Source organism: Cupressus sempervirens, chromosome 10 (assembly GCF_028749045.1).
Source record: "Cupressus sempervirens isolate cs-2001-9-10 chromosome 10, ASM2874904v1, whole genome shotgun sequence".
NCBI lineage: Eukaryota > Viridiplantae > Streptophyta > Pinopsida > Cupressales > Cupressaceae > Cupressus > Cupressus sempervirens.
Window position 1 is genome coordinate 664,153,423 of NC_143127.1, and position 20,786 is coordinate 664,174,208.

The following is a 20,786-nucleotide window of genomic DNA, read 5'->3' on the forward strand; positions in this document are numbered from 1 at the left end:
AGCAAGTTTATGGTTGTCAAGTACTCTAATATCAATTGAGTTGTTAAAAGTGTTGCATACAAGAAAAGTTTATTCTTATGTTGAGTCTGATAGATGTTGAGTAACACAGACTAAGACAAGTAGAGTTGAAGCTAAGTGACAGCATGGAAATCAGACATGGTTGAGTATCAACAAGTTCAAGTACCAAGCAAGCTAGTTTTGACATGAATTTTTGTAATGGCATAATCATTGAAGTTAACCATTTTTTCATTTCTATAGATTTTTTATATGATCAAGGAGTTAGTGTTGTGGTATCCACAACACACGCCCCATTCCTCACTAGGAATGGGGACCCCCTACTTTCTTCCTACTCTCAGACTCATAGTTCAGGAATCGGAAGAAGGAGAAAGTCTCGATTAAATCAGTTAGAGTAAAAATTGAAAATCAGAAAAAAATTGAAAAATTGAAAATCACAAAAACAAATTAAAAAAAAAATTTCCGCATGTGCACACATATCGAGGCATGAGCACTTTGTAAAAACAATGAAGGAAGGGGGGTTATTAAACCCCCTCCTTCCCCCTTGTTATTGTCATTTCTTCACTTCATTTTTCTTAGAGTTGAGAGAGGAAGGTGAGAAACCTTCCCCCCCTCCATTCACATGTTGTCGTCACACGCTTATAGGGCCACTCCGCTGCGATGCCCTTTTGGATGCACAGCGTGCACGGTCACTACATGTGCCTTTTGGGCTACACGCGCGCTGCTCCACTGCGGTGCCCTTTTTGGATGTGCAACATGTGCGGCCGCTGTGTATGGCTTCTCGATGCACGCGCATCACTCTACCGCGGTGCCCTTTTAGATGTGCAGCGCATGCGAGTGCTGCGTGCACCTTTTGGGCTGCGTGCATGCCACTCCACTGCGGCACCCTTTTGGACATGTGGTGTGCGCGGCTGCTGTGCACTTCTTTTGGGCTACATGTGCATCACTCTGCTGCGACACCCTTCTGGACATCGCATGGGACTCTGCTGCAACCTTCTTGGCATGCACTCGGCCTCTGCTGCTGCCCTCCTCACTTTTTTAATTTTAATTTTTTTTTTAATTATTTTTTTTTATATGATCACAAAAACCCAAAAAAAAAATTTAAAAAAAAATCACAAGTAAAATAAATTTTAGAATATCCTTTTTTTTTTTTAATGTTTTATATGTATCCAGTGATTAATCATTTTTTTCCCTTTGTGATGTAAAGGTAATATAATCAAATGGTGTGCACATTTGGATCAATAGCAAAGCCAGTTGTGTACAAGTTCCAAGGTGTAACCTCAAAGTCATAATTGCACAATAAACACTCTGAGATCAAAGACACAGAACTTGGACACATGGACTTGGGAGAATTTTTGAGGATTTTTAACAACCCAACTAAAAGATCTTCTTTGAGATCCACCTTAATCCGGTTTGGATTGGTAAATGTAGCATCACATCCTAGGACTGTTTAGTTAGCTGAATTGATTTTGACCTTATCTCGACATTTTGTTTTCGAGGAAAGGGTGGTAAAGAGCACCATTGGGGAAGTGGTCTTAGATCTACGAATTGATAATATTGAGAGAGTTTTTCACTTACCTAGAGCTGATCAGTTTATCAAACTTTCATATGAAGCAGCTGAGAGGTGGCATAAGGATCATCACCAGGAGGCCATGGACATCATATATTCCTCATATTTCATTGAGAAGCCATCTCAGGGAAAGACAATCAGAAAAGTAGATATGGTGTGAGGATACATGAAGGATGACATTGGATATTAAATCATTCTTCTGAGCAGAGTTATAGGATTGCCTGTAGCAGGTCATCTCGCTCCATTCATGGTTAACTTCATTGAAACCATCAGACACACAAAAATACCACTGGATTGAGCCACCACACTTAGTGAGAACATGTGTGATCAGTTGTAGATAGTAAAGGACAAGAAGAAGTTTTATATGACTTCTTATGTGGTATATCTACTTGCAACAAGAGCCACTGACTATCCTAGATTGTACAAAAAGGGCAGTATGTAGGACCCTAATGCATGACCATATATAGTTTATCCTTGACTAGTTAAGAAGAATCTCTCATTACAAAGCAAAGAGTGCAAGATTATGAATGATGCCTTTATCTTTGCCATCATTCGATTCATCGAAGGCAATTATGGAAAGAGGTTTTCTAATGAGGCCAAGGCATAGATCACAGCTCTTGATGCATATTTTATCCAGTTCCAGACATTCACATACATTCGGGTTGGTGGTGCATCTATCCATCCAAAGAAGCTCCCAAGGTACCCAAGTGATAAGTTGGTTCTAATGGAAATTTTGTGATAGATTGAGTCAGCTTATAAGAGGATCAAGAAACAACAAAGACCTTGTTGGGATTGGCCATTTGTAATAGGAGCATACCAAGCAAAGAGGAAATAAGATATACCGACTTTTGACTGGGAATGGGAGAACTATACCCTCGAAGAATATAACTCTCCCCGACTATTCTTTGACAATGTTGGTAAAGTGGAAAATTTGACAGGAAAAGAGTTCTACCACGAGGATGCCATTGAAGATCATTGGATGAATGCCACAAATGACTATGATGTCCATATCAGGGACCATCCTAGATGAGATAAGCCTACAAGATTTGCAAGAGCTACTAGATCCCTTATTCAATATAGATAAGGTTGGCGAAAGGCCCATTCTGAATGCAAAAGTTGATAGGGAGGAAGGAGATGATATCAATCATCGAGCAAGATATCTCATCAGAATGACAAAGAGTTGGATCAAGAAACCCATTCCACTTGATCCTATTTCGGACACAGTGATATTCCATGCACATGCTCACCTAGAAAGGGTAAAGGGGAGGAAGGTCACAGTTCCTATCTTTGCGCTCCAGTCTTGTATCAGGCTAGAAATGGCCTACCAGCTTGATCATCCAGTGGGATATTACCATCCTTTAGAGAAGAAGAAGGAAAAGAGGAAGAGCCCCTCTCCTCAGAGGATCCAGATAGAGCATGTTCAAGAATAGGCCCCTGTATAGCAATATGAATCTACTTCCCAAGACCACCGAGACCCTACAATTTCTCATATCTAGGTTGATTTTCCATTACCTCCTATTTTGTCAAGCCAACAAGAAGAAGGAGAGATTCTAGAGACATCCATTCATCCAATGCATGAAGAACCCGCTTCTCCTATGGTTCCAAAGAAGCAAAGGAGGGTTAAGGATAGAATGAACAAGATGCTGAGAGTTCGTAAAAGATTAGTGCCTAATCCATTTTTTACTGAAACCATTCTCAAGGAAGAATCAGATGAGGATGAAACAAAGTCAAATGGGGAGGAAGAACAAGTGCCTTTACAAGGGAGAACTTGGTTTGCCAAAGCCACAGAATTGGAAAGAAAGAAGAATGTCACAAATACCCCACCACCCACCCAAGCTGAAATGGTAGATCTCTCTTCTTTGGAAGGAAAAGTACAACGATGGGTGAATGAGCAAAGAGAGCTAGGTGATGATATTCTCTCCATTCCAAATTTTGATTTCATTCTAGTGGGTACATAATTGGTGTATGGCTCAATCCATGTCTCAGAGCTTGTCAGGATTAGCGAGATAACCTTGAGGATAGGGGTATCACTATAATTACAGGAAGTTTGAAATTATTGCATGCTACACAAGACAATTTTTGTAAGATCGTGGCAATTTTGAGGTAGGACTTCAACATTATGGATGAGGTACGGGTTTGGAGCAACGATTTGTAAATTCTACAAGCCATAAAAGGACAAAGGTACTGCATTCTGATTGATGTATATACTGGCGAAGAGCTAGACATGATAGATGATTGGATATAAAAGATTGCAAAGGGAAATAAAGTGATGGAAACATTGCATGATGAGATACATAGGCTCAAGGACCAAGCTTGAGAGAGAATTTTGGAAGCAGAAAGGTTATATAGTGATGCGTGCTTGGATATTTTTGAAGATGAAGAATGAGAGAAGCTTTTACCAGTTGAGGTATTTGTAGAAAACTTTAGAAAGACTTTAGAGGAAGCATCTAGTGATGAAGACATCAAACAAGCCTTTAGGATAGAAGAAGCATTGTTAGAGTTGCGTACCAAACTTGGAGATTTTGTAGAAACTCGAATTGAGGTGGACAACTACAAACAAAAGGTCAAAGATAAGTATGAGGCTTTGGATCTTCCTGATGCTACTAAGATTACTAAGATTATAGAGAAATTCAAGGGAAAATATCCAAACATATCTTTAGGATGAAGATGAATAAAACCTAGAGGCCAGAATTTCAATTTTAACACTTCAAAATTTTTTTAGATTTTTGACTCAGTCAAGGTCCACAACTCCATAGATCCACAGGGCCGCAACTCTGCAAGTCTGTAGCTTAGCAGCTCCACATTTTCATGTAGCTCTGTAATTCAGAGGTGTGCTGACAGTTGATTGCCAATTTCAAAAATAACAATTTCCATGCATTGGAAACACATTTTGATGGAAAGTTAACTCCAACACACATTAAATGAAGGGCCAGCTTCTATTTTTGGTGTCTCCATGCACTTCTACTTTGACTGATGGCTTCCTCCTAATTTCTCTCTCATGCTTTAATTTTTTTTGACATGTAAAGGGCTCATGCATCCAATTAATGAATAAAATATGGATGGAGTCCCTCTAAGCACCAGTTAGATTACTAGTTTGTATATATTTAGTTTGTTTTAATGTTTTAATAGCATTTTTATTGCATCAAGATATCTCTCACTCTCAACACAAATTGAGGAGATGATTTCTTATAAATACCCCATCGTAAAATGTAACAAGGGTTGTCGTTATTATGCAATAAAATTATGCTTTTGGTGCTAGCATTCGGAGTGTAGTTATTCTTGCCTAAATGTGTCATTTTTTTGTGGATTTATTCATGAGATTTTGATTGAGCCAAAGGTTTATTGCATTGTTTTTGGTTGTGCAATCTTTTAGTTGTGGTGTTTGCTACAGATATATGAATTTTGTTGACGTAACGAGCTTGAGAAGAGATCACCCGATTGTGTCTACATAGCTTTTTGTCTCACATGAGCAAACTTTTTTGTGGCCTTGTGATTTGATGAAGAGTGACACATCATTTGATTTGTTACAGATTCTCACTAATGATTGCTTCAGTGGATTCTAGGAAGTGTTGCTCCTATATTCATTGGTTTGCTACCGATTTCTTCAAAGGTTTAACTCGCAGCGTGTTGTGTTTTGTAGCTTCTGTCTGTTTAGGAATTTCAATTTCAAGTTATTTGATTTCATGTTATTTTCTTTTAGTTTTTTTATTTGCTTTGCTAACCCCCTTGTTAGAGTAGGACCTCATACTAGCTGCATTGTTAGAGTTGCATTTATTGAAAAAATAGAAAATACAAAAAATATTGTTCTTTTGGTGTGATATTTTGAGACAACAAATAGATTTTACTTGATTCCAAGGTAAAAAAGTTTTTAGACCCAACAAAGGCCTCCTCATGAACATTCACATTTATCTTCTACTGAGCGGATTTTGGTATGTCACAAGACAAACACTGAACCTTGGAGTGGATCCTTAAAAAGATTTGTTTTTCAAGAGAGGAATTACACTATGGATTCCTACCGTTAACCTCATGCAAAACAACTGCCCAACAGAAGTGGCGCTAGAAGGAGGGCCTGACAAAGAACATACTATTGGAAACAAGAAAGATTTGATCAAATTTTGAAAATTTTGTACCCTTACAATAATCTACACCACGTAAAAAGTTCAGAAATCAATTCTGAAATTTTCAAAAATTTAGGTCCGCAGCTCCACAGGTCCACAGCTCTATAGGCCTGGAGGTCCATAGGTTCGCAGATCCATAGGTTTGTAAGTCCCCAGGTCTGCAAAATTTAGAAGAAGTGAGGAAGTGTACTTCTGCAGAGGTGCACTTTTCTCAGAATTGATACAAGTTGGAAGATATTGATCCTAGATCCCCATTCTAGCAAGCATTAAGATCTTCACCAAGTGCCCAAGAATTTCTAGAGCTTACTCATTTTTGCAAGCCACGTAGTGACAAAGGAATACCTCAAATTCAGCCACTTCCATTCGACATTTCATCATCTCCTACTCTGCCACCCATCCAACTACTAGGTGGACCTCCACATATTCCAACACTCCCATCACCATTCCACCCGCCTTTAGGTCCAAAAAATCCTTTGATGGCCTTTTTCGCAAATGCAATTGATTCACCCCTTAGCTTGAGAGGTGCCCTCCATGACCTCCCTAAGAATCTCGAGAAATTTTGTCCAAGGTTTATTTATGGAGAAACAAGAACTACCGAAGATCATGTCAAGATTTTTAAGGAAATTTGCAACCGAAAACAAATTGCCAATGAAGATGTGGTTCTTTGTTTATTCCCCTACTCTTTGGGGGAAATTTCCCTCAATTGGTACGTGAACCTACCACTAGGATGTATTGGAGACTAGTACACTTTCAAAAAATCATTTTTGGAACAATTCGAAACATTCATCAATCCAGCAGTGATACATCAACAATTCATATCAATAAAAAGGGACCCAACTGAAACAGTTTCACGCTTCAATCATCATTTTCATATGGCCTACCGCAAGTTGGAAACACTATACAAAATTTTGGTTGAAGCTGCCATCCAAGTTTATTTCAATGCCATGGATCCTCTTACTATGATTTTTATGAGAAGACTTCCTGCAACAAATATTGACACATTGGACAAAGTCTTTGCAGAAGAAATCACGTTCACAAAGCAAGCTAATCCTAATGGAGGGGGAATGATGCTTCCTATGCAAATAGTTCCTACCATGCCAACGGTTCTTGTGGGAGCACCCACTATACCTAGTCAGTTCATACCTATGAACCGAGTTCCATTACAATAGGTGCTCGCTCCACAAACTCAAGCGATAACATATCTAGGGTATGAGCCCCCAAAAATAGCCTTCTTTGAACAAAAGGTGATGGTTCCTATGGAAGTAGATAACAATCTCCTTTCGAAAGTTGGTCAGATGAAGAAAACCATGTTGCAAATGAACAATGAATTGACTCGTCTTAGATTGTCTCAAGGACAAAATAACAACTTCTAGAGAAACAATGTTGGCCCCTACAACAACAATTTTGGTCAGAATTACAATAGGAACTTCAACAATAATAGTAACAACAATGTAGGAAACAACAGAGGAGGAAACAACTTCAATCCTCTTGATCACAACAATGGCTTCCAAAGACAAAACCGACAATGGAACACTAGACCAAATAATGGAAGTATTCCTACTGATAACAAGAACATTCGGTATGCCAAAATTAATCAGTATGATTATAGCCAAAATATGCCTAGAAACAATGGTGCATACTACAATGGTAATCAGGATGTGAATCAAAACCCACCAATGAATGATAATCTGCCTCCTATTCAATTCAATGCAATGTTATTAGAATCTTACAATTCTACATAGAATGTACAAGTGGAACAACAAGAAAATGAAGAATTCTCATTCCCTTTTAGTCAAGAACCCGATCTTTAACATGATGAGATGTTTGCCTTTCGAAATGATAATCAAAACACATATAATCTTAGAAACAAAAAGGACCCCTTGACTGATGGAATTCCTCCTAGTTTGCAACCAACCCCACCTGATCCTAGAGCAAGCAACAATCCACCACTGGTAAGGCCAGCCCAAGGAGGACCACAATATTAGAATCAAGTAAACATACTAACAATACTAAAGAACCCTACTTGGTCTACTGAAAAATATAATGTGGTTGAAGACCTGAAGAAAACAAAAGCCAATATGTCCATGTTTGACATGTTGCAAAATTGTCCACAACAAAGAGAAGCACTCATGAAGATATTGGATAATACAAAGGTTTCCCATAATATGAATAATGTCCCCCAAAAGATGGTGCCGCAACAAGTAAATGTTGCAGAAGCGATGCCTACTATGTTCAAGGACAAAGTTGAGGTACCCCCATTTCTGCTGAGCATAAGGATATATGGAAAGAATCTTCATAATTGTCTAATTGATTTAGGAGCTTCTTGTAATGTGATGCCATTATCAATAGCTTAAAGGCTAGGAGTCAATCCTCAACCCTCTAATTGAGTGGTAATACAGTTGGATAAAACAGAGGTAAAAGTCATTGGAGTATTGAAAGATGTGCAGATACAGCTAACAGTTGATCCTCGGATCCAAGATATTGTTGAAATACATGTGGTTGACATCCCAAAAAGATATGGATTACTCCTAAGCAGAGAATGGACAAAATGTCTTAGAGGATGGTTCTCTACAGATTTCACTCAATTATGGTTACCATGGAAAGGTTTGAACAATCAAATCAAGATAGATGCTGAGCCCAAACTGAAAACAATGATCACAGATTACAAAACCCTGAATGAGGTAGCATTCTTACAATCTGATTTGGGTTCATACAAAGTAATGGCATTGAACATGGTTCCAAACAAGACATTTCAAGACCAAAATGAAGAACCTAAGGTGATGATACCTAAAAGTGAGACTGTAACACAATTCATAGAAAGTATGGTGACTAATCTACAGTGTTTAGGAGAGGAAGCTAACCCCAGTATCCTTCTCCTTCTAGGATTTTTCTGGTTGCACAAAGTTAGCCATTCAAAGTTTGAATGTTTAGCATGCCAAGAAGCAGTAGCAAAAGTTTTGACACAAATAATGATAAATAAAAGTACAAAGACCTCAAGTGATGAAGTTATCCTAAGTCAAAATTCAGTGAATTCATCCAACCTTGTTAAGCAAGCTGAAGAGGAAAGTGAAGATTTAAATGTATCATACAACGATACCTCTTTAGATGGTGGAGCTCTATCTTCTCCTCCTCCTGGGATGATTAAAGTTCAAAGAAGAAGATGATATGTTAAAGGTAAAGGATGGACCTCAATAGTCATTCATCTGGAACCTAAAGTTAAATAAATCACTGAGCTAATAGAGGAAATTCAGGAGGAGCAAGAAAAAAACACTCTTCCTCTATCCATGAGGTATGAAGGAGGTTCATCAAGCCCTACATGAGAAAAGTTACAATGGGTGCCCAAGAAACAGTCATTTCAGGCTCAAGTAAAAGAAAAGTTAAGGACGAATAAACACAAAGTCAGAAAACCCAAGGAAAATGCATTTTGGACACTCCGCTTCGATGGTTCCAGATGCAAATCAAGAGCCGGTGTAGGTATTGAAATATTCAACCAAAAAGGTAGGTCTTTCTATGCCACATATTGATTGTAGTTTAGATGTACTAATAATGGTGCAAAATATGAAGCCTTGATTCGAGGACTTCTCTTTGCATTGGAAAAGGGAGTTACTGCTCTTATAATCGAAGGGGATTCTCAACTAGTGATAAGACAAGTAAAATCCATATACTTAGGCAACAAAAAAAGATTAATTGCTTACAGAAAAAGGGTATGGGATATATTGGATGACTTTGAAGCTCTGAACATCAAATTCATTCCCAAAAGCAAGAATGTGGTAGTAGATACCCTTTCTATTTCAGCTAGCGCTTTACAACCAGTAGAAAGAACAAAAATGAAAAGATTCTCAGTTGAATTAGTTGTCATTCCTACCATTCTTGACAATATCACAAACTTTTAGGTCTTCCAAGATGATCAACATATACTCAAGTTTATTATGTGCAGTCACCATTTCCAAGGACAAGAGATTGATGATACACCTGAAGACAAGCTTGAAGATGATGAGCTTGAGGATGATGATGTAATCCTTAATTTGAAAACCAATAGCATTCTGAAAGGGATGGTTGAACTTGAACACATCTTTGACTATGATGAATCAGCGCTCAATAGAAGGGAAACTCAAGAGAAAGGAATCGAAGAATGTGACTTGTACAATTTAGGTACTAATGAAGAACCAAAAATGGTGCAAATCAGAAAAGCATGCAATAAAAAGGAATGGGATGACATGCTCAAGTTGCTCATTGAGTATAAAGATGTCATTGCTTGGAGCTATGAAGAATTAAAAACTTATGATCCTAAGATTATCACACACGACATCCCGTTGAAACCAGATGCTAAACCTTTCCGGCAAAGACAATGATCGATAAATCTAATAATCGAACCACTGATTATGAAAGAAGTCAAAAAACTACTAGATGCTAAGATCATATTCCCTATTTTCCATTCCACCTGGGTAGCAAATTTGGTCCCTCTACAAAAAAAGATCGGAGAGATTTTCCTTTGTGTTGACTTTTGTAACTTGAGCTTGGCATCTTAGAAGGATAACTACCCTCTACCCTCGTTAGATGAAGTGTTGCAAATCGTTAATGGTTCAAAGATGATGTCATTTTTGGATGGTTACTCAGGATATAACCAGGTGATGGTCAATAAAGAAGATAGGCTAAAGACTGCTTTCACAACCAAGTGGGGAACATTTTCCTATAGAAGGATGCCTTTCAGGTTGATTAATGTGGGAGCTACATTTCAATGAACAATGGATGAAGCCTTCAAAGGATTGATAAAAAGGTGTATAGTCATCTACATGGATGAATTGATTGTCTTTTCGAAGGATCGAAATACTCATATTGCTGATCTAAGGTAAGTATTCAATAGATGTCGCAGGTATGACATATCAGTCAATCCCAAGAAATGTTCATTCGGTGTTACTAAAGGAAAGCTCCTAGGCCATGTCATTTCTGAAGTTGGAATTTCCATTGATCCAGATAGAGTTGAGTCTTTTTTGAAGTTAGCACCTCCTCATAGCTGGAAGGAATTGAAATCTTTTTTTGGAAAGATAAACTTTCTAGGAAAATTCATAAGTGGTTTCATAGAGATAGTACATCCCCTCAATGATTTACTCAAAAAAGGGGCTAAAAAAGAATGGGTATCAGAGATAAAGAAATCCTTCCAAGATATCAAGGTTGAAATTTCACAGCCCCAGTTTTGGTAAGTCTAGATTACAGGTTACCCTTCAAGATCTATTCCTTTTCTTTCAAAGATTCTTCCACGGGGATCTTGACACAAAAAAGAGAGGAGGATGAACAACCCATTTCTTTAATGAGTTGTCCTCTAAAGAATGCTGAGTTAAAATATTCAAATCTTGATAAACAGTCCTTTGTGTTAATCAAGGCAGTAAAGAAGTTTTGTCACTACATACTCAGAAGTAAGGTGTACGCAATTGTACCTAACCCAATAGTAAAGATGCTTTTGATGCAAAATGAACTTGGTGAAAGAAGAGGAAAGTGGATGGCAATACTTCAAGAATTCGATCTAGAGATTCAACCTATGTGATTAGTCAGAGGCCAAGAATTATCTAAAATGATCGCTAACAACCAAGAAGGAAATCAAAAGGAATTCAAATTTGATGACGAAATTGATGAAGATGATCAAAACAAGATGGTTGTATCACAAGTTGATATCAATCAAGGTGTGGTGACAGATGTGTGGAACCAAGATATTGTCTATTTTTTCCTACAAGATCAATGCCCCAAGTGGATGAACAGTTCCCAATGTAGGGGACTTAAGATGAAATGTGAGTCTTACAAGTTACTTGGTAACACGTTGTATAAAAGAAACTATGAAGGGATTTATTTGAAATTCTTAGGATGTGAAGAAGTTAAGGATGTCCTGGAACATTTTCATGATAAGTATGGTACGAGACATGGTTCAACAGAAGCAACAACTCACATGATTTTAAGATCGGGTTATATTTTGCCCTCAATATTCAAGGATACTTTTGAACATGTACATTCCTATCATACATGCAAAACTAGTGCTAACAAAGAGAGGCACCCAGCAATGCCACTGCAACTGGTATATGAGGTGCGCTCTTTCACAAAGTGGGGACTAGATTTCATTGGTCCAGTAAACCCATTGTCATCAACTGGACACGCATTCATCCTTATAGCAATGGATTACTGCACATGATGGACGGAGGCTGAGACTTTCAAAAATTGCATTGCTAAGGTGGTGACAGACTTTTTGGAAGAACATATTGTTACCATATTTAGAATGTCGTTTGCTCTTGTATGCGACAATGGATCTGTATTTGCATCTTCATTTTTGACACAATGGGCATTTGAAAATAATGTCATCATCAGACTCTCTTCAAATTACTACCCGTAAGGAAATGGGGTAGCAGAGTCTACAAACAAAAATTTGATCACTGTAATAAAATGACTGCTGAAGGAGAACCCTAGGGATTGGCATACACAATTGAAATACACCTTGTGGATAGATTGGGTAAGAGTGAAAAAGGCCTTGGGTACTTCTCCCTATTTACTTGTTTACGGGCAAGAATTGGTATTCCCGCTCAATCTCAAGATTCTTGTTTTAAAATTCATGAGTGGGTATGTTGATGACACTGACAGAGTATAAATCCGATTGATGAAACTTCTAGAAATGGATGAGAAACAAACAACTGCATTAGAAGACATTGCTAAACATCAAGCCATTGTCAAGAGATGGTTCGACAAGAGGGCCACAATAAAATCCTTCAGGATTTCTGACCTAGTCCTACTTTGGGATAAGGTGAAAGAAATGCTAGGAAGCCATACCAAGTTTCAACACTTGTGGACAGGCCCATATCAGATTGCAAAAATTCTTAGAGAAAACACATTTAGGCTAAGATCCTTATAGGGGGAGTTTTTACCTTTTTCCATACATGGGCAACTTCTGAAACATTATTTTGAAGCCTAAAAAAAAAAAAAAAACATTAGTTAGGTTTCATTTCCACACATAGATTAAATTTTCATTTTTCCAATGGTGTGTTTCCTTTTTTTTCTAAGTTGTGTGTTTACTTTCAGTCATGCATTTTCTTTTAAAGTCAGATCAGTGTTAGGGGATGAGGTGTAACTGGGAATTTTCTCAAGATTTCACTAACCACTCTTTGGTCCTGATTTCAGGAGGAAGTATTTCTTTGTCAAAACATTTGGACGATTGTGTTTTTTATACCAACCAAGCAACATACATCTCTCATGGAATTAAAGGGACTTTCAGTCTAGAAATCAGAAGCCTAGACTAACAAGCTCTCAACACTTTGCAAATTTAAAGGTTTGATGGTGTTAGGTGTTGTTCAATTTCAAGTCAAAGATGATGAGAAATGATCCAAATTCTAACTAGTTCAAACAAGAGGGGTCTCCTTAGAGGGTTGCTAAGATCATTGTTTGGCGTAAGAGTTTAAAAAAAAAAGAAAAAAAAAGAGGTTCTAAAAGAGGAACACAAGGGATGTTCATAAGAGATCAAATCCAAAAAATGACACTGATGTTCTGGCTACACAATCTAAGCATAGTCAGGATATAGAAACTAAAAAAAAAAAAGATAGGTGGTGTTAAGTCAGAAGGATTCTACCAATCTGTAATGGCTAGAGGTGCATTACAAAACAAAGTTCTTGGAAGTCAAAAGTATTGTTTCATCAAAAGTAACATTTTAAATGAAATGTAGCAATTATGCAAAAGGCCTAAAATAAAGGAACGTGACATCCCACCAAGAGCCCTTGAACTAATTCTCTTATCTGGTCAAGCAATTGATTAACAAGGAGCCTTCGTGAAAATTTTGAATGAATGAACTAGGAGAGGTGAAAGATTGTTTTAAGTTGAAAGAGAACTTTGATTGATGACATCTTGATACATCAAAGAGAATGAATACACAATGCACACATTGAGTTTGAAGGTTTAGACTTCAGAAATTTGGATTGCAAGGTCATCTAAGATACGCTCGAGGTGTTTGAAGTTCAGTTGGTGTTTGATGCATAGTGGAAGAATGTTTGCTGATGAAGAAATGCCTTGGTCATTTCTTCCTTTTTTCGGGGCTATTTGTTGTGGTATCCACAACACATGCCCCATTCCTAGTGAGGAATGGGGACCCCCTACTTTCTTTAGACTCCTGGACTCATAGTTCAGGAATCGAAAAAAGGAGAAAGTCTCGATTAAATTAGTTAGAGTAAAAATTGAAAATCACAAAAAAAAAAAAAATTCCACGTGTGCGTGCACATCGAGCCACGAGCACTTTGTAAAAACAAGGAAGGAAGGGGGGTTATAAAACCCCCTCCTTCCCCCTTGTTATTATCATTTCTTCAATTCATTTTTCTTAGAGCTGAGAGAGGAAGGTGAGAAACCTTCCCCCCCGTCCATTCACATGCTGCTGCCATGCACCTATAGGGCTGCTTGTGCACACCGCTTTACCACAGTGCCCTTTTTGGATGCACGACATGTGCAGTTGATACACTTGGCTTCTGGATGTGTGCATGTCGCTTCGCTATGGAGCCCTTTAGTATGCATGACGCGCGCGATCGCTGCGCACACCTTTTGGGTTGTGCACATGCCCCTTTGTTGCGGTGCACTTTTGGACGCGTGACATGTGCGATCGCTGCACGCGTGCCACTCTGCCATAGTGCCCTTTTGGACGCAAGGCGTGTGTGGCCGCTGCGCACTTCTTTTGGGCTGCACGCGCGTCGCTTTGTCGCGGTGCCCTTCTTGGCACGTGTGTGGCCTCTGCCACCACCCTCCTCACTTTTTTAATTTTTAATTATTTTTTAAATTTTTTTTTCATGTGATCTCAAAAACCCAAAAAAAAAAATTAAAAATAAAAAATAAAAAAATAAAAAAATAAAAAAAATCACAAGAAGTAAAATAAATTTTAGAATATCATTTTTTTTTTGTTTTTTTAATGTTTTTTATGTATCTAGTGATTAATCAAATTTTTTTTTCTTTGTGATGTACATGTAATATAATGAAATGGTGTCCACATCCGGATCAATAGCAAAGCTAGTTGTGTACAAGTTCCAAGGCGTAACCCCAAAGTCACGATTACACAATGAACACTCTGAGATCAAAGACACAGAACTTTGACACATGGACTTGAGAGAATTTTTGAGGGTTTGTAACAACCCAACTGAAAGATCTTCTTTGAGATCTGCCTTAATCCGGTCTGGATTGGTAAATGCAGCCTCACATCCTGGGACCGTTTAGTTAGCTAAATTGATTTTGACCTTATCTCGACATTTTGTTCCCAAGGAAAGGGTAGTAAAGAGCGTCACTAGGGTAGTGGTCTTAGATCTATGACCTGATAATATCGAGAGAGTTTTTCGCTTACCTAGAGCTGATCAATTTATCAGACTTTCATATGAAGCAGCTGAGAGGTGGCATAAGGATCATCACCAGGAGGTCATGGACATCATATATTTCTCATATTTCATTGAGAAGCCATATTGGGGAAAGACAATCAGCAAAGCAGATATGGCGCGAGGATACATAAAGGATGACATTGGATATTCAATCATTCTTCTGAGCAGAGTTATGAGATTGCCTGCAGCAGGTCATCTCACTCCATTCATGGTTAACTTCGTTGAAACCATCAGACATGCGAGAATGCCACTGGATTGGGCCACCACACTTAGTGAGAACATGTGTGACTAGTTGCAGAGTGTAAAGGACAAGAAGAAGTTTTATATGACTTCTTATATGGTATATCTACTTGCAGCAAGAGCCACTGACTATCCTGAATTGTACAAAAAGGGCAGTATGCAGGACCCTAATGCATGGAAGTATATAGTTTATCCTCAGCTAGTTAAGAAGAAGCTCTTGCCACAAAGCAAAGAGTATAGGATTGTGAATGATGCCTTTATCTTTTCCATCATTCGATTCATCATAGGTGATTATGGAAAGAGCTTGTCTGATGAGGCCAAGGCACACATCATAGCTCTCGGTGTATATTTTATCCAATTTTGGATATTCACATACATTCGGGTTGGTGGTGCATCTATCCATCCAAAGAAGCTCCCAAGGTACCCAAGTGACAAGTTGGTTCTGATGAAAATTTCTCGGTAGATTGAGTCAGCTTATGAGAGGATCAAGAAACAATGAATACCTTATTGGGATTGGCCATTTGTAATAGGAGCATACTAGGTAAAGAGGAAGCAGGATATCTCGACTTTCAAGTGGGAATGGGAGAACTATCCCCTTGAAGAATATAACTCTCCTCAGCCATTCTTTGACAATGTTGGTAAAGTGGAAAATTTGGCAGGAAAAGTGTTCTACCATGAGGAAACCATTGAAGATCATTGGATGAATGCCACAAATGACTATGATGTCTATATCAGGGACTATTGTAGAATGACTTTATGTTTAGCAGAGAAGGCCGTCCATTTTACCATCTCAGATGAGATAAGGCTACAAGATTCGCAAGAGCTATTGGATCCCTTATTCAATATAGATAAGGTTGGCGAGAGGCCCATTTGGAATGCAAAATTTGATAGGGAGGAAGGAGATGATATCAATCATTGAGCAAGACATGTCATCGGAATGACAAAGAGTTGGATCAAGAAACCCTTTCCACTTGATCTGATTCTAGAAACAGTGATATTCCATGCACATGCTCACCCATAAAGGGTAAAGGGGAGGAAGGTCACAGTTCCTATCTTTGCACTGCAGTCTCCTATCAGGCCAGAAATGGTCTACCAGTTTGATTGTCTAGTGGGATATTACCATCCTTCAGAGAAGAAGAAAGAAAAGAGGAAGAGAGCCTCTCCTCAGAGGATCTAGATAGAGCATGTTGAAGAATAGGCCCCTGTACAACAACATGAATCTACTTCCCAAGACCCCCGAGACCCTACAATTTCTCATATCCAACCTATTTTGTCAAGCCAACAAGAAGAGAGAGAGATTCCAAAGACATCCATTCATCCGATGCATGGAGAACCCGCTTCTCCTATGGTTCCACAGAAGCAAAGGAGGGTTAAGGTTAGAATGAACAAGAGGCTGAGAGTTCGTAAAAGATTAGTGCCTAATCCATCTGTTGCTGAATCCATTCTCGAGGAAGAATTAGATGAGGATGAAACAGAGTCAGATGGGGAGGAAGAACAAGTTCCTTTACAAGGGAGAACTCGATTTGCCAAAGCCATAGAATTGGAAAGAAAGAAGAATGTCACAAATACCCCACCACCCACCCAAGTTGAAATGGTAGAGCTCTCTTCTTCAGAAGGCAAAGTACAATGATGGGTGAATGAGAAAAGAGAGCTAGGTGATGATATTCTCTCCATTCCAAATTTTGATTTCATGCTAGTGGATATAGAATTGGTTGGAGATAAGATTAGAGATACTCCTATAGGTGAATCTCAACAACAAGATTGGACGTAGATGTCACCTAAGACACAAGGTCCTCATCCAACGCCCCCATCTTTACCTCAAGATATGATGGTAGATAAGGTTTTAGTGACACCTCGACCTCTAAGTTTAGAGGAACATGTTCAGAAAGGATCATCATTACAAGGAGAACCAGAACCAAGGACTACTAATGAGCCACCAAAAGAGGCATAGGTAATGGAATGTATACAGCAACCTTCCCAGGAAGTTGAGGATCAAACTACGTGATCTATAGAAAATGAGACTACAAAAGAAGAACCCTCTCAATAGGAAACTCCAAGAAAAAGCGACAGAGGGAAGGAGGTAGCTGAACACATCCCTTCATCATCTAGAGCCAAGGTTAAAGAAAGACATATCCTGAGATGGTTCCGGAAGGAAATAATGAGAAGTGCTAAGCATCAATTCCTTGCTTTAGAGGATGATATTTGTGACATTGCAGAGATTTTGAACAAGCCTGACTCACCATTATAGGATGCAACACCATTTGCATTCATTACCACTACTCAGAATCAGGACTTATTTGCACAAGTGGCTCATCCCCCGAAAGGTATAGATGAAGAAGTTGTCAGCCTTTAGGACTATGAAGTAAAGGATATCATGTTAGGGAAACCTACATGGGATACTTCTCGACAAATGATGACTATGGGAGTCAAAGAGGTTCTTAACCATATGGAACGTGATGGGATTGAAATCAGAGGAGTTTGAAGGCAAGTTGAGATCTTGAAAGGATATCTAGTTGAAGTTATTGGTCCTCTTGATTCTGAATGCCCTGAGGAGACTTTGACTACCATTCTTAAAGAAGGGGAAGGTGTATGACTCAATCCATTTCTAAGAGCTTGTCAGGATTGGCGAGACAACCTTGAGGATAGGGGTATCACTATAATTACAAGAAGTCTGAAATTATTGCATGCTACACAAGACAATGTTGATAAGATCATGGAAATTTTGAGGTAGGACTTCAGCATTATGGATGAGGTATGGGTTTGGAGCAAGGATTTACAAATTCTATAGGCCATAAAAGGATAAAGGTACCACATTCTGATTGATGTATATACTGGCAAAGAGCTATACATGATAGATGATTGGATAGAAAAGATTGCAGAGGGAAATAAAGTGATGGAAACATTTCATGATGAGATACATAGGCTCAAGGACCAAGCTCAAGAGCAAATTTTGGAAGCAGAAAAGTTATATAGTGATGCATGCTTATATATTTTTGAATATGAAGAACAAGAGAAGCTTTTACCAGTTGAGGTAGTTGTAGAAAACTTTAGAAAGACTTTAGAGGAAGCATCTAGTGATGAAGATATCAAACAAGCCTTCAAGATAGAAGAAGCATTATTAGAGTTGGATACCAAACTTGGGGATTTTACAGAAACTCGAATTGAGGTGGACAACTACAGACAAAAGGTAAAAGATAAGTATGAGGCCTTAGATCTTCTTGATGCTGCTACGATTATTGAGATTATAGAGAAATTCAAGGGCAAATATCTAAACATATCTTTAGGATGAAGATGAACAAAACCCAGAGGCCAGAATTTCAATTTTGACACTTAGAAAATTTTTGAGATTTTTGACTCAGTTGAGGTCTGTAGCTCCATAGGTCCACAGATCTACATGTCCGTAGCTCCACAGGTCCATAGGTCAACAGCTCTACATTTTCATGTAGCTCTGTAATTCAGAGGTGCACCGACAGTTGACTGCTAGTTTCAAAAATAACACTTTCCATGCATTGGAAACGCATTTTGATGGCAAGTTAACTCTGACACACATCAAATGAAGGGCCAGCTTCTATTTTTGGTGTCTCCATGCACTTCTACTTTGACTGATGACTTCCTCCTACTTTCTCTCTCATGCTTTCATTGTTTTTGACATGTAAAGGGCTCATGCATCCAATTAATGAATAAAATATGGATGGAGTCCCTCTAAGCACCAGTTCGATTACCATTTTGTATATATTTAGTTTGTTTTAATGTTTTAAAAGCATTTTTATTGCATCAAAATATCTCTCACTCTCAACACAAATTGAGGAGATGATTTCTTATAATACCCCATTGTAAAATGTAACAAGGGCCGCCGTTATTATGCAATAAAATTATGCTTTTGGTGCTAGCATTCAGAGTGTATTTATTCTTTCCTAAATGTGTCATTGTTTTCTAGGTTTATTTATGAGATTTTGATTCAGCCAAAGGTTTATTGCATTGTTTCTAGTTGTGCAATCTTTTAGTTCTAGTGTTTGCTACAAGTATATGAATTTCGTTGACGTAACGAGCTTGAGAAGAGATCACCCGATTGTGTCTACATAGCTTTTTGTCTCGCATGAGCACACTTTCTATGGCCTTACGATTTGATGAAGAGTGAAACATCATAGGATTTGTCGCAGATTCTCACCAACGATTGCATCGGTGGATTCTAGGAAGCGTTGCTCCTATTTTCATTGGTTTCCTACCAATTTCTTCAAAGGTTTAACTCGCAGCATGTTGTGTTGTGTAGCTTATGTCCATTTAGAAATTTCAATTTCAAGTTATTTGATTTCATGTTATTTTCTTTCAGTTTCATTATTTGCTTTGCTAACCCCCTTTTTAGAATAGGACCTCATACTAGCTGCATTGTTAGAGTTGCATTCATTGAAAAAACAAAAAATACAAAAAATATTGTTCTTTTGGTGTGATATTTTGAGACAACAAACAGATTTTACTTGATTCCAAGGTAAAAGAGTTTTTAGAACTAGCAAAGACCTCCTCATGAACATTCACCTTTATCTTCTACTAAGCAGATTTTGGTATGTTGCAAGACAAACACTGAACCTTGGAGTGGATCCTTAAAAAGATTTTCTTTTCAAGAGAGGAATTACACTGTGGATTCCTTCCATTGACCTCGTGCAAAATGAACACCCAATATTTAGTTATGGAGGTGATTAAACATTCCAAAGAGAAACATTAATGCCTATGTAAATAATTTATCCAATCAAAAAATTGTGAGGACTAAGATGAAAAAGGAATGAATCTAGATCATTCATAATGATCTAGAAGCTTCACCTAATTTTTATTTAAGAAGGGTTTATGACCTATTTCTTGTGTGTGGGTTATTTGTGATTAAGTGTTTGGTTCTATGTGAACTGTGAAGGTGGATCATGAAGAGCGATTAAGCATTGTAGAGAAGTAGTGAAGTGCAAAGTTAGTGAAAAATTAGATTAGAGAAGTGATCAAAAACTTTATTAAGGAGATCTTTTATTAGAATTGTAGTACAAACTAAAGGATTAGGTAATGATACATTCTATGAAGTGTTTTAGGGTATAAATTGTTGGAAGATTGGGAAGATTTTTGGAATATTGGTTGGTAGCATGAATGCTAATGATATGTTACATCAATAATTGAGTTTGTCATTGATGTCAACATAGTATGTTTGATGTCTTCTATGGTATCTAATAGAAGACCAATGGAAAGATTAAGTTGGTATAGATGGTTAGTTGAGCATGATAACCACCCAAGGTTATGAGAGATACTTTTGAGTATCTGGTATATGAAGTTAACATCAAAATTAGAAAGGATAAGTCTAGAAGAAGTTATGTAATTTTTGGTGATGTCTATCCTAAGATAGAGTTTACAAAGGCATATTTTGGTAAACATGTTATATATCTTAGCAGAGTTGATATCTTGAGGATAAAGGTTGAGGACATGAAGAAGACATGT

At 38.0% G+C, this 20,786-nt stretch overlaps 1 pseudogene; it reads left to right on the top strand.

The window, feature by feature from the left end:
* The first annotated feature begins 675 nt into the window (after positions 1 to 675).
* LOC149535586 (uncharacterized) overlaps positions 676 to 20,786 on the top strand; it is a 99,630-nt pseudogene continuing 79,519 nt past the window's right edge.